Consider the following 15,765-nt stretch of genomic DNA (forward strand, 5'->3'; position numbering starts at 1 on the left):
AACACATCTACATGTGGAACAACTCCTACAGAACACCTACTGAACGCTGGCAGAAGACCTCAGACTTCCCAGAAGGCAAGAAACTCCCCAAGTACCTGGGTAAGGCAAAAGAAAAAAGAAAAAACAGAGACAAAAGAATAGGGACGGCACCTCACCTCTGGGAGGGAGCTGTGAAGGAGGAAAAGTTTCCACTCACTAGGAAGCCCCTTCACTGGCGGACGGGGGGTGGGTTGGGGGGAAGCTTCAGAGCCATGGAGGAGACTGCAGCAACAGGGGTGCAGATGGCAAAGCGGAGAGATTCCCACACAGAGGATCGGTGCCGACCAGCACTCACTAGCCTGAGAGGCTTGTCTGCTCACCCGCTGGGGTGGGTGGGGGCTGGGAGCTGAGGCTTGGGCTTCGGAGGTCAGACCCCAGGGAGAGGACTGGGGTTGGCTGTGTGAACACAGTTTGAGGGCTAGTGCACCACAGCTAGCCGGGAGGGAGTCAGGGAAAAAGTCTGGACCTGCCTAAGAGGCAAGAGACCATTGTTTCAGGGTATGTGAGGAGAGGGGATTCCTTTCCTGTGTGCCCACAGAAGGCAGAGCACCACCTAAGCAAGCTCCAGAGACAGGCGTGAGCCATGGCCACCAGCTTGCACCCCAGAGACAGGCAAGAAACGCTAAGGCTGCTGCCGCTGCCACCAAGAAGCCTGTGTGCAAGCACAGATCACTACCCACACCCCACCCCCGAGAGCCTGTGCAGCCCGCCACTGCCAGGGTCCCAAGATCCAGGGACAACTTCCCTGGGAGAACACATGGTGCACCGCAGGCTATTGCAACTTCATGCCGGCCTCTGCCGCTGCAGGCTCACCCCGCATTCCAATTATGACTACTGTACCCCTCCCTCTCCCTGGCCTGAGAGAGCAAGAGAGACCTAATAATCCACTGCTTTAACCCCCTCCTGTCTGGGCAGGAAACAGATGCCTGAGGGCGACCTACACAAAGAGGCAGGGCCAAAACCAAAGCTGAACCCCACGAGCTGTTCAAACAAAGAAGAGAAAGGGAAATTTCTCCCAGCAGCCTCAGGAGCAACGGATTAAATCCCAACAATCAACCTGATGAACCCTGCATCTGTGGAACACCTGAATAGACAACGAATGTTCCCCAAATTGAGGCAGTAGAGGAGCAACTGTAGACTTGCGGTTTGCGGTCTGTGACTGATTTGTTTCTGATTTGTATGTTTATCTTAGTTTAGTTTTTAGTGCTTGTTATCATTGGTGGATTTGTTTATTGGTCTGGTTGCTCTCTTTTTTAAAACTTTTATTATTATTATTTTTTAATATAAATTTATTTTGGGCTGCTCTGGGTCTTTGTTGCTGCGTGCGGGCTTTCTCTAGTTGTGGTGAGCGGGGGCTACTCTTCGTTGCAGTGCGTGGGCTTCTCATTGCGGTGGCTTCTCTTGCTGTGGAGCACAGGCTCTAGGCGTGCAGGCTTCAGTAGTTGTGGCTTGAGGGCTCCAGAGTGCAGGCTCAGGAGTTGTGGCGCCCGGGCTTAGTTGCTCCATGGCATGTGGGATCTTCCTGGACCAGGGCTCGAACCCACGTCCCCTGCATTGGCAGGTGGATTCTTAACCACTGTGCCACCAGGGAAGCCCTATTATTATTTTTTAATTTGATTTGATTTGATTTTTTTCTCCCTTTTTTTTTCTTCCTTTTCTTCTGAGCTGTGTGGCTGACAGGGTCTTGGTGCTCCAGCCTGGTGTCAAGCCTGAGCCTCCAAGGTGGGAGAGCCGAGTCCAGGACATTGTACCACCAGAGACCTCCCGGCCCCACATAATATCAATCAGCAAGAGCTCTCCCAGAGATCTCCATCTCAACACTAAGACCCAGCTCCACCCAACAGCCAGCAAGCTCCAGTGCTGGACACCCCATGCCAAAGAACTAGCAAGACAGGAACACAACCCCACCCATTAGCAGAGAGGCTGCCTAAAATCATATTAAGTTCACAGACAACCCAAAACACACCACCAGACGTGGCCCTGCCCACTAGAAAGACAAGATCCAGTCCCAACCACCAGAACACAGGCACCAGTCCCCTCCACCAGGAAGCCTACACAAGCCACTGAACCAACCTCACCCACTGGGGGCAGACAACAAGAACAATGGGAACTACAAACCTGCAGCCTGCAAAAAGGAGACCCCAAACACTGTAGTTAAACAAAATGAGAAGACAGAGAAATATGCAGCAGATGAAGGAGCAAGGTAAAAACCCACCAGACCAAACAAATGAAGAGGAAATAGGCCATTTACCTGAAAAAGCATTCAGAATAATGATAGTAAAGATTACCCAAAATATTGGAAATAGAATGGAGAAAGTACAAGAAATGTTAAACAAGGACCTAGAAGAACTAAAGAGCAAACAAACAACGATGAGCAACACAATAAATGAAATTAAAAATTCTCTAGAAGGAATCAATAGCAGAATAACTGAGGCAGAAGAACGGATAAGTGACCTGGAGGATAAAATACTGGAAATAACTGTCACAGAGCAGAATAAAGAAAAAAAAAATGAAAAGAATTGAGGACAGTCTCAGAGACCTCTGGGACAACATTAAAGGCACCAACATTCAAATTATAGAGGTCCCAGAAGAAGAAGAGAAAAAGAAAGGGACTGAGAAAATATTTGAAGAGATTATAGTTGAAAACTTCCCTAATATGGGAAAGGAAATAGTCAATCAAGTCCAGGAAACACAGAGAATCCCATACAGGATAAATCCAAGGAGAAACACGCCAAGACACATATTAATCAAACTACCAAAAATTAAATACAAAGAAAAGATATTAAAAGCAGCAAGGGAAAAACAACAAATAACATACAAGGGAAAAAAAAAAAAAAAAAAAAAAGAGGTACAAACTACTATGTATAAAATAAATAAACTACAAGGATTCATTGTAAAAAAAAAAAAAAAAAAAAAAAAAAAAAGTTCAATTTGATCAAAATAAAAACTTTAATCCCTAAAAAAAAAAAAAAAAAAAAAAAAAAAAAAAAACATACAAGGGAATCCCCATAAGGTTAACAGCTGATCTTTCAGCAGAAACTCTGCAAGCCAGAAGGGAATGGCAGGACATATTTAAAGTGATGAAAGGGAAAAATCTACAACCAAGATTACTCTACCCAGCAAGAATATCATTCAGATTTGACAGAGAAATTAAAACCTTTACAGACAAGCAAAAGTTAAAAAGAATTCAGCACCACCAAACCAGCTTTACAACAAATGCTAAAGGAACTTCTCTAGGCGGGAAACACAAGAGAAGGAAAGACCTACAAAAACAAACCCAAAATAATTTTTAAAATGGTAATAGGAACATACATATCAATAATTACCTTAAATGTAAATGGATTAAATGCTCCAACCAAAAGACACAGATTGGCTGAATGGATACAAAAACAAGACCCGTATATATGCTGTCTACAAGAGACCCACTTCAGATCTAGGGACACATACAGACTGAAAATGAGGGGATGGAAAAAGATATTCCATGCAAATGGAAATCAAAAGGAAGTTGGAGTAGCAATTCTCATATCAGACAAAATATGGAATCTAAAAAAAAAAAAATGGTCATGAAGAACCTAGGGGCAGGACGGGAATAAAGACGCAGACCTACTAGAGAATGGATTTGAGGACATGGGGAGGGGGAAGGGTAAGCTGGGACAAAGTGAGAGAGTGGCATGTACATATATACACTACCAAATGTAAAACCGATAGCTAGTGGGAAGCAGCTGCATAGCACAGGGAGATCAGCTCGGTGATTTGTGACCACTTAGAGGGGTGGGATAGGGAGGGTGGGAAGGAAGGAGATGCAAGAGGGAAGAGATATGGGGATATATGTATATGTATAGCTGATTCACTTTGTTATAAAGCAGAAACTAACACACACACACAAATAAATAAATAAAATAAAAAAGTGAAGTATAATAATAAGAACATTCTTATTATTAAAAAGAAAACATTTTTCCTAAAAAAAAAAAGACTTTAAAATAAAGACTATTACAAGAGACAAAGAAGGACACTACATAATGATCAAGGGATCAATCCAAGAAGAAGGTATAACAATTGTAAATATTTATGCACCCAACATAGGAGCACCTCCAAATATAAGGCAAACACTAACAGCCATAAAAGGGGAAATCGATGGTAACACAATCATAGTAGAGGACTTTAACACCCCACTTTCACCAATGGACAGATCATCCAAAATGAAAATCAATAAGGAAACACAAGTGCTAAATGACACATTAAACAAGATGGACTTAATTGATATTCATATGACAGTCCATCCCAAAACAACAGAATACACTTTCTTCTCAAATGCTCATGGAACATTCTCCAGGATAGATCATATCTTGGGTCACAAATCAAGACTCGGAAAATTTAAGAAAATTAAAGTCGTATCAAGTATCTTTTCCAACCACAACGCTATGAGACTAGATATCAATTACAGGGAAAAAACGGTAAAAAATGCAAACACATGGAGGCTAAACAATACACTACTAAATAACCAAGAGATCACTGAAGAAATCAAAGAGGAAGTCAAAAAATACCTAGAAACAAATGACAATGAAATCATGACGACCCAAAATGTATGGGATGCAGCAAAAGCAGTTCTAAGAGAGAACTTTATAGCAATACAATCCTACCACAAGAAACAAGAAAAATCTCAAATAAACAACCTAACCTTACACCTAAAGCAATTAGAGAAAGAAGAACAACAACAACAAAAAAAACCAAACCCAAAGTTAGCAGAAGGAAAAAAATCATAAAGATCAGATCAGAAATAAATGAAAAAGAAATGAAGGAAACAATAGCAAAGATCAATAAAACTAAAAGCTGGTTCCTTGAGAAGATAAACAAAATTGATAAACCATTAGCCAGACCCATCAAGAAAAAAAGGGAGAAGACCCAAATTAACAGAATTAGAAATGAAAGAGGAGAAGTAACAACTGACACTGCAGAAATACAGAGGATCATGAGAAACTACTACAAGCAACTATATGCCAATAAAATGGACAACCTGGAAGAAATGCACAAATTCTTAGAATAGCACACCCTTCCAAGACTGAACAAGGAAGAAATAGAAAATATGAACAGACCAATCACAAGCACTGAAACTGAAACTGTGATTAAAAATCTTCCAACAGGGACTTCCCTGGTGGTTCAGTGGTTAGGTCTCTGCCCTCCCAATGCAGGGGGCCCGGGTTCATTCCCTGGTCAGGGAGCTGGATCCCACATGCATGCCACAACTAGGAGTTCGCATGCCACAACTAAGAAGCCTGGAAGCTGCAACTAAGGAGACTACCTGACTCAACTAAGACCCAGCACAACCAAATAAATATTTAAAAAATAAATATTTTTTTTAAAAGATTAAAAAAAATCTTCCAGCAAACAAAAACCCAACACCAGATGGCTTCACAGGTGAATTCCATCAAACATTTAGAGAAGAACTAACACTATCCTTCTCAAACTCTTCCAAAATATAGCAGAGGGAGGAACACTCCCAAACTCATTCTACGAGGCCACCATCACCCTGATACCAAAACCAGACAAAGATGTCACAAAAAAAGAAAACTACAGGCCAATATCACTGATGAACATAGATGCAAAAATCCTCAACAAAATACTAGCAAACAGAATCCAACAGCACATTAAAAGGATCATACACCATGAACAAGTGGGGTTTATCCCAGGAATGCAAGGATTCTTCAATATACGCAAATCAGTCAATGTGATACACCATATTAACAAACTGAAGGATAAAAACCATATGATAATCTCAATAGATGCAGAAAAAGCATTTGACAAAATTCAACACCCATTTATGATAAAAAAAACTCTCCAGAAAGTAGGCATAGAGGGAACCTACCTCAACACAATAAAGGCCATATATAACAAACCCACAGCCAACATTGTTCTCAATGGTGAAAAACTGAAACCATTTCCTCTAAGATCAGGAACAAGACAAGATTGCCCACTCTCACCACTATTATTCAACATACTTTTGGAAGTTTTAGCCACAGCAGTCAGAGAAGAAAAAGAAATAAAAGGAATCCAAATCGGAAAAGAAGTAAAACTGTCACTGTTTGCAGATGACATGATACTATATATAGAGAATCCTAAAGATGCTACCAGAAAACTACTAGAGCTAATCAATGAATGGTAAAATAGCAGGATACAAAATTAATGCACAGAAATCTTTTGCATTCCTATACACTAACGACGAAAAATCTAAAAGAGAAATCAAGGAAACAATCCCATTTACCACTACAACAAAAAGAATAAAATACCTAGGAATAAACCTACCTAAGGAGACAAAAGACCTGTATGCAGAAAACTATAAGACACTGATGAAAGAAATTAAAGACGATACAAACAGATGGAGAGATATACCATCTTCTCGGATTGGAAGAATCAACGGTGTGAAAATGACTATACTACCCAAAGCAATCTACAGATGCAATGCAATCCCTATCAAACTACCAATGGCATTTTTCACAGAACTAGAACAAAAAATTTCACAATTTGTGTGGAAACACAAAAGACCCTGAATAGCCAAAACAATCTTGAGGAAGAAAAACAGAGCTGGAGGAATCAGACTCCCTGACTTCAGACTATACTACAAAGCTACAGTAATCAAAACAGTATGGTACTGGCACAAAAACAGAAATATAGATCAATGGAACAGGATAGAAAGCCCAGAGATAAACCCATGCACCTATGGTCACCTTATCTTTGATAAAGGAGGTAAGAATGTACAATGGAGAAAAGACAAACTCTCCAATAAGTGGTGCTGGTAAAACTGGACAGCTATATGTAAAAGGATGAAATTAGAACACTTCCTAATGCTATACACAAAAATAAACTCAAGATGGATTAAAGACCTAAATGTAATGCCAGACACTATCAAACTTTTAGAGGAAAACATAGGCAGAACACTCTATGACATAAATCACAGAAACATCCATTCTGACCCACCTCTAGAGAAATGGAAATAAAAACAAAAATAAACAAATGGGGTCTAATGAAACTTAAAAGCTTTTTCACAGCAAAGGAAACCATAAACAAGACGAAAAGAAAACCCTCAGAATGGGAGAAAATATTTGCAAATGAAGCAACTTACAAAGGATTAATCTAAAAATTTACAAGCAGCTCATGCAGCTCAACATCAAAAAAACAAACAACCCAATCCAAGAATGGGCAGAAGACCTAAACAGACATTTCTCCAAAGAAGATACACAGGTTGCCAACAAAAACACAAAAGGATGCTCAACATCACTAATCATTAGAGAAATGCAAATCAAAACCACAATGAGGTATCACCTCACACCAGCCAGAATGGCCATCATCAAGAAATCTACAAACAACAAATGCTGGAGAGGGTGTGGAGAAAAGGGAAACCTCTTGCACTGTTGGTGGGAATGTAAATTAATACAGCCACTATGGAGAACAGTATGGTGGTTCCTTAAAAATCTAAAAAGAGAACTACCATATGACCCAGCAATCCTACTACTGGGTATATACCCTGAGAAAACAATAATTCAAAAAGAGACATGTACCCCAATGTTCACTGCAGCAGTATTTACAATAGCCAGGACATGGAAACAACCTAAGTGTTCATCGAAAGATGAATGGATAAAGAAGATGTGGCACATATATACAATGGAATATTACTCAGCCGTTAAAAGAAATGAAATTGAGTTATTTGTAGTGAGGTGAATGGACCTAGAGTCTGTCATACAGAGTGAAGTAAGTCAGAAAGAGAAAAACAAATACCGTATGCTAACACATATATATGGGATCTAAAAAAAAAAAAAAAGGTTCGATGAACCTAGGGGCAGGACAGGAATAAGACACACATGTAGAGAATGGACTTGAGGACACAGGGAGGGGGAAGGGTAAACTGGGTCGAAGTGAGAGATTAGCACTGACATATATACGCTACCAGATGTAAAATAGACAGCTAGTGGGAAGCAGCTGTATAGCACAGGGAGATCAGCTTGGTGCTTTTTGATCACCTAGAGGGGTGGGATAGGGTGGGTGGGAGGGAGGTGCAAGAGGGAGGGGATATGGGGATATATGTATACATATAGCTGATTCACTTCGTTATACAGCAGAAACTAATACAACATTGTAAAGCAATTATACTCCAATAAAGATGTTTTTTAAAAAAAGATGATCAATAGATTGTGGGTGTTTGATTCTTGCGGTTAATGACAAAATTTATTTTGCCTTAAATTTATTATGTTTTAAATTATGATCAGAAAATACAAGGTCCAATTGCCATCTCTCTATTTACTTGGCTCCATTTCTTTTTTCTACATACTCCTAACCAATATCTGCATTGTAGGATTGTTGGGGAACTACACAAAATGAGGTATACATCGCCTGTCATACAGTAAAGTACTCAGTATGTTAGTTACCACCTGCAGCAGCAGCAGCAGGAGAAATAGCTCCTGAGATTTCCAGATCCCAGAGTTGAAACTCTGACTCCCCTGGTCGGAAGCAAACCTGTGCCTTACTGCTTTATTTCTTCTGCCTCTATCACCTCCACTTCCTGGCAGCTATATCTACTTCTAAGTCCAATTGGGACTTAGGTCCTGTTTTTCAGCCAACTTTGATAAAAACAAGATATATGTCAACTACCTTCAGCCAATTTCAGCAGGGCTTGAAGTTAACCCTCTTTTCCTAGATCCAAGGTCTGGGAGCCTAGCCCACCTGTGGAACTCAAGTGTCCCTTGAAAGCCCTTCACTCTTGGCCAGTCTAAAATTCCGGTGCCCCATGGGTGTGTCCATGTGGACACAGTAGTACTTTGGTCCTACATGACATGATGGCCCAATCCTTTGGCCAAGTTTCCAAAGAAGGGAAGAAATGACTTACAGAGCTGGTGGGGCTGAAGGACTGCAGATATTTCAAACTTTAAACAAAAGATATTTCAGCCTTCTGTCCTGTACTTTCCCACTTTGGGCCCCTAAGTCATTCCTGCCTGCCTTAGCAGTTTCTATTTTGGGCTGTCATGATCTTCCATTCTAAACAAAGTTTCTTTTGTACTCTAGGTCTTACTCTTCACCCTTTCTGCAAGGAGAAATTTCCAACTTTCTGGAAACATAGCTAAGATACTTAATATAACAATGCCCCAATTCACTCATTTGGTCCGATTGTGTTTTTCTACAGAGATGTGACATAAGACATAACATTGACACAGGCCATTAATATTTATGCTAGCTGAGATGATTAGTTTATGATAACGTATAACACTATTGACAATATAAAGATGTTAAAAACAGATCTGCTACCTGTTTTGTGATGTCTAATTATCATGTAATCAATGCATAGAGTAAAAAATTATATGTAGAACATTATCTGGGGGAGAATGAATTAGGGAGGCAGAAAGACTGGAGAGAGGAAATCTAGCTGGGGAATGTTGGAAAAATATAAACAGCAGATAATGAAGCTATGAATCAAGATTTATAATTTGGCATTTGCAATTATTCTGAATGAATACATAACCAAATCACTACATATTGTTACCTTTCCAAATCTGCAGATTCCTTGGCCTTAGAAAAATAATAATTCATATTTCCCCAGCCCAAGCTCTCTCATTAAAGTGAGTTATTTTGTTATTGATCTCAGCACAGAGCTTCCAAACAGGATGCTTCTCCCTTAATCTTGGCCCAACTTTCTCCCTTCCTGGAGCCCGGAAAGCATACCTGGACAGGGCTAAAGCAGGACACTCTGCTGTGACCTCTCTGGCCACAGCCTCTCACCAGGGTGTGGTCACCTGTCATGAGCAGTATTCAAAACCAGGAACCAAGGTGTGGTCCGAGCTCCTTTAAGCCCCAGGGTTTAGGGGCTCCTGGTGAGTCCCCAGAGAAGAGTCCAGAAGAGGAGGATGGAAGAGGGGTGGCCTGCTAGGAGGGGAATCCTCTTGTGCTTCACTATCAGCCTCCTGCTTCAAGGTAAGATGGGGCAAGAAAAGGGAAGACCAGAGTGTGGTTCTGAAGGATATCTAGGCACTTCCTTCTGGCACTTGAAGGACATTAGAATTAACATGTTAAATAGTTCTTCCATAATGTCAGTGTTTTGATTTCCTTTTGGTGACAAATAGAAAGACATTCCACTGCTCAGGACACACAGCCCTCCTCTCTCCCTGACTGCATAGGGATCTACCAGACTGTCCCATTTCACCACCTCTCCAATTCTACGTTTTCATCGTCCTCCAGTGCCTCTTCCACCACACCCTCATCCTACCCTCCTTGTCTCTTTTTCCTTTGATATGGTGTCTATGAAAAGAGTAGCCCTGAAGGAGTAAGTAAAATACCAAGAGAGGGTGGGAATCAATCTGAGGTAGAAGAAAGTGGATACTTTGCCTCCATGAGGGACTATTTATTCCCAGTCTGGGTACATACCTTAAATGTTATGGAAAGAGATGGAGATAGACAGGAGCAGGCAGAGAAAAAGATCACACAAAAATGGGAATGGGGCAAAGATTCTGCTCAGGTACTGAGACGGCTCCCTGGCCATGGCCAGGAGAGAACACCCACATAGGGCTCACTATATGACTGGCATATGGTTTATGCTCAGCGATATCGCCTCATGATCCCAGTGCTGGAAATAAATCCTAAGATATCTGAGGTCACTAAATCTGAGAAGGGCAAAATAAGCATAAAGCACCAAGGTAAGCTTTCAGAATACCTACTATATGTCTCCCATATCTACCTAGTAAGTGCAGTTGTTTATCTCTCTTATCTTCTTGATAAATCAGCTCTTGTCTTAGATAAACAGAAGTCCCTGAAAATGAAGATGAGAAATCATTAGAGCAGATTTCTAAGTGATCTTGACTACAAGTTCTAGGGCAGTGCTGAGTGGTACTACTAGGTGGACCCAAGAGTATTATGATGGGCTTTATTGAAGCGGCTGCCAATACATCAAGGATGAGTTTGTAAACAGATTTGGGCAGGTTTTGCATGAAGATGAACAACGAGAATGAGAATACGTACTGACTCAGCTCTCCACATCAATTTCCACCATTTGCCTACCAGACCAGCCCATCCGCTCCAGCCCTGGCAGGAAGGGCTATGGCCTTGGGAAGTCTTGGCCCAGGAAGGAGGGCTCACCTGCTTCTCCCAGTGTGTCCCCTGTTTTCTCTCTCTGCAGAGAGGTTCCAGCCTGGCAACAGAGGCCTTCTCTCACAGGGTCTCTGCTCTCTACAGGAAGAGGTGACACTTTCACCATCAATTGCTCAGGACTCAACCAGCATGGGGTGGATCCTGCTGCCTTTCAAGCAGTGTTTGACAGAAAGGCCTTCCGTCCAGTCACCAGTTTCAGCATCCCCACTCATATCAACATCTCCTTCTTCCTGTCTGCCATCCTTGAAGTGGTGAGACCTGGTCCCCACTTTCCATCGCTTCTAGTGGGGAATAAGGATCCCCTGCCCTGTCAATCCAACATTGTACTGGTCTAGTGGTGAACAGTAGGTACTCTGAATGGATTTTGTACCAATTAGAGGGTTTTCCTATGGGATGGGGAGACACAGAGAAGAATGCTGCAGTGACATTTTTTCAGGAAGGATTTAGCCTTGAGTCCTGACCTTTCTGGAAGGCTCCAGAAAGAAGTGGTCTATATGGCAATTAAAACCTGAATTGTTCCTAGATACAAGGGGAGACAATAAGGAAAAGACACTTCAGCATCTAGAACTATGCTTGATCCAATAAATTAGAAAATATTTATAAGAATAAGTGGTGGGCGTGGGCCAAATCTTTTTACACTAATAATCCTGGATGGGAATTTCTTTACCAAGATGCATAGCTCCAACTTCTGACATCATTCCTGTGGATTACTATGGTAAGGCAGATCAACTCTCCCCTTCCCACTTCCAATTATAAGTTTAAATTTGAGGAGTGACTTAAGGTTTTCCAGACCTCTACCCAATGTATAAATCTTCCTGGGACCAAATAACTCCATCTAGAACTGGACTGGTCCTGGGGACACAAATCTCCCTGGGCAGCTTAGGAAGATAGAAGTGGTGACCCAAGAAAATGGCCAAGTGGTTGTAGACCAATGTAGTGGTATGTCTCTGGGTCCAAATGGTTTTAGGCTATATTTAAGGTCTGCCTTAAAAACAGGTCATTAAGAGGTACTTTGCCAATAACACTTGGCTAATAAAGTAAGGGAGATAGGCTGCGGTCATTAGGGACCCCAGTGGGAGTAAGAGGATCAGAGTTTAAAGAAGAAAGGAAAGGGCAGGAGGGGCTGACTGGACAAGCTCCACCATCACTCATCTCTGCTTCCACCACCCTGGCTGCAGATGTGGGACAATCCTTTCATCAGCTGGAACCCAGAAGAGTACGTCAGCAACAATAAGCTCACTGCATCAGCTGAGAACCTGTGGCTCCCAAACATCATCATCATGCAATTGTGCATATCTGGGTGGGGGAAAGCCAGCATGAAGCCCATCTGCAAAGAACAGCTGAGGGTCAGTGCAGGGCACGGGGACACCAACAGATTCAGACTTGGGCACAGCCTCAGTTAGGTGACTCCCACAAAACACTATGAGCAGAAGAGACGAGAGAGTGACCTTAGAGAAAGAGCCCAAAAGGAGCACAGTAGGGGAAGACCTGGGACGGAAGGGAGTCAAAAGCTGATGAAGGCACCCACAGCACCCACCTCTCCCTGACTCTCACAAGCAGCGTGGATGTGGATCGGGGACCTCCAGGTCTCACCGCCTGTGTCAGCAGCAAAGGTTGAATACAGTATGACAGGCCAATGAAGGTGACCAGCACCTGTAATCTGGACACCTTCTACTTTCTTTTTGACCAACTGAACTGCACGTTCACCTTCAGTTCCCTCCTCTACACAGGTGAGCGAGACACATTTTGGTAACCATTTAAGGTTCAAGGGGAAGATATTTAAATGATGTAGGTATTACTTAGGAAGGTTTTAGATTAGTGTTTCTCGACTCTGGCTACCCACTGAAGCTTTTTAAAAATACCCATAACTATGCATTCCCTCAGAAATTCCAACTTAATTGTTCCAGGTGGGGCTCAGTTACTGTGATTTTTTATATCTCCCCAGGTGATGCTAATGTGCAGAGAGGGTTAAGAACTACTGCTTTAATTCCTCAATAAAGTAAATAAATAAAATAAATAAATACCACTCCTTTAGATCTTAGATGGCCCTTGCACCAAAGAGGCCCACCTGACCCTGAGCTGCTGCATATCTATAAATTTTAGCTCAAACCTTTTAACATTAATAGCTAACACACTTAAACCGGTAATTAACGTAACTGAATGCCACCAGGTATCCTGTGGCAGAACTGGATAAATTAATCATTATAATAGGCATGCGTGTAATTATAAAAATATTGAGCTGCTCAAGACTGAGTCCACTAAAACAACATCATAGAACTGGGGAATTGAGAAGAAAAACAGGAAAGTTCTTGACTCATGTTTGAGTCATATCTAATCTTCCCATAACTTTGACTTCAACAACAACAAAGAAACTCCCAATGCTGCAGCCCACACATATATGAATTGCTGGTCCTGTGACCCATCTGAGACAACCTGGATGCCCTGCTTTAAAGGACAGAGAAGAGAATTTGTTGAAGAAGCTCAGTGAAGGAGGAATTGAATCTTGTGTACAGGAGACTTGAGGACACTTCCAGACTGAGCGGCCCCGGCCTCCCTTGCACTGGACAGCATGCTCCTGGGCATGGATAAGGAATTGTGGGTGATAACAGACACGTCTCGTAACGTCATTCTGACCCAGGGGGAGTGGCAGCTCCTGAACATCGACAAGGCCACCCCACGTTGGTGGACAGCAACCTACATGACCAGATCATGTTCTCTGTAAGTCCAGGGGCCCCTGTTTGACTTCCGAGCCCAGTTGCTCTGTGATTTTCCTCTTGATCTAAGGCCCTTTGGGATGTAAAAATAGTTCCAGGGGGTTAAACACCTGCTCCTCACTCTGCCCTCTACCCTAACTGCCCTCAAGAAGGATCCCCAAGGCCTCTGCCCTGCAGAGAGGAAGAGCAGCTGGGCTGTTGTAAGAATGGGTGGTCCTGTCCGATGATCCAAAGTGCCCCACTTGCCCCTAAAAGTCTACAATTGTTGTGTTCCCAGCAGGTGGAAAATAAGGGAAAATTAGACAACAAAATTGGGGGCACTTCGGAAGAGATCACAATTAAATGCATCTGTTACCCAAAGAGGTCATCCCATGGCCAGCCTAACTGGACATCAGCAAGGATTGGATAATCAAATATAGAGTTGAGGGACTTCCTTGGTGGCCCAGGGGTTAAGAATCCGCCTGCCAATGCAGGGGGCATGGGTTCGAGCCCTAGTCCGGGAAGATCCCACATGCCGCGGAGCAACTAAGCCCGTGTGCCACAACTACTGAGCCTGTGCTCTAGAGCCCGCGAGCCACAACTACTGAGCCTGCGTGCCACAACTACTGAAGCCTAGAGCCCGTGCTCCACAACAAGAGAAGCCACTGCAATGAGAAGCCCGTGCACCACAAAGAAGACCCAACACAGCCAAAAATAAATAAATAAAATAAATTAAAAAATATATATATATAGAGAGAGAGAGCAAGTTGAGCCCTCTGGCATCGGTTATTTGCCACATTTTCCACACTCCTCCCCACCAGGTGACCATCAGGCGCAGGCCCAGCCTCTACGTCATAAACCTCCTGGTGCCCAGTAGCTTTCTGATAGCCATCGACGCCCTCAGCTTCTACCTGCTGGCAGAAAGTGAGAGCTATGCCCCATTCAAGATGACACTCCTGATGGGCTACAACATCTTCCTGCTCATGATGTTGAATGACTTACTCCCTGCCAGTGGCATCCCCTCTCATCAGTATGGCCCCTCCCTCCAACAAGAGAAGAAAAGCAAGGTGGGGGGTGGAGTGGAGAGAGGGACCAATGAAACCAGGTCAGAGTAAAAAGAGATCCTGCAAATGGGCCCTCCGGGAACAGAGGAAACAAGAAGTCCCTGGCTGGTGCCTCTGGCCCTCAGGCAGGCCCAGCTTCCCTCCAGGTGGCTACTTTGCCCTGTGTCTGTCACTGATGGTGCTCCGCCTGCTGGAGACCATCTTCATCACCTACCTGCTGCACCTGGCCACCACCCAGCCTCCACCCAGGCCTCGCTGGCTCCGTTCCCTGCTTCTACACTGCACCAGCCCAAGGAAACGCTGCCCCGCTGCGCCCCAGAAGGGAAACACGGGCCTGGGCCTCAGCCCTGCCCACCTGCCTGGGGAGGGAAATCAGCACTGCCCACGCGTCCTCTCCCATCACCTCCCCTTCTCTGCTCCCGCCTCCTTCCTGCTCCCACAACCCCCCAGTTGACCTTGGCAGCCCACAGCCGAGTCTCTGTCTCTCCGCAGGTGTGAAGGAGCCCCTGGAGTTGGTGGGGAAGGTGCCAGGTCCCAGAGAGGCAGAGCTAAATGGGTGCCCTGGGTCAGCGAGGGCCCAGCAGGAAGACGAGGCTCAGAAGCAGCACTCGGTCAGCCTGTGGCTACAGCTCAGCCACATGACAGACACCCTGCTCTTCCGCCTCTGCCTGCTCTTCCCGGCCCCCTCCGTTGTCACGGTCATCATCCTCTGGGACACCTAGGCAGACATCCACGCCCACCTCTCCCTGCAAACCACAGCTTGAAGTTTCTCGTGGTCTTAGGGCCAGCCAGACACAGGCCCTTTCCTAATCTTAAACACCCCCATTGACTATCATGTCCCCTCT

General features: G+C 43.6%; 1 protein-coding gene and 1 pseudogene across 1 annotated transcript in view; one reads left to right on the top strand and one right to left on the bottom strand.

Moving 5' to 3' along the window:
• The window catches only part of ABCC5 (ATP binding cassette subfamily C member 5), a 194,068-nt gene that overhangs the window by 109,684 nt on the left and 68,619 nt on the right, over positions 1-15,765 (bottom strand). The gene's annotated exons all lie outside the window — the stretch shown is intronic.
• LOC132365341 (5-hydroxytryptamine receptor 3C-like) lies at positions 9,927-15,642 on the top strand (annotated as a pseudogene).

This window comes from Balaenoptera ricei, chromosome 4 (assembly GCF_028023285.1).
Source record: "Balaenoptera ricei isolate mBalRic1 chromosome 4, mBalRic1.hap2, whole genome shotgun sequence".
Classification (NCBI taxonomy): Eukaryota; Metazoa; Chordata; class Mammalia; order Artiodactyla; family Balaenopteridae; genus Balaenoptera; species Balaenoptera ricei.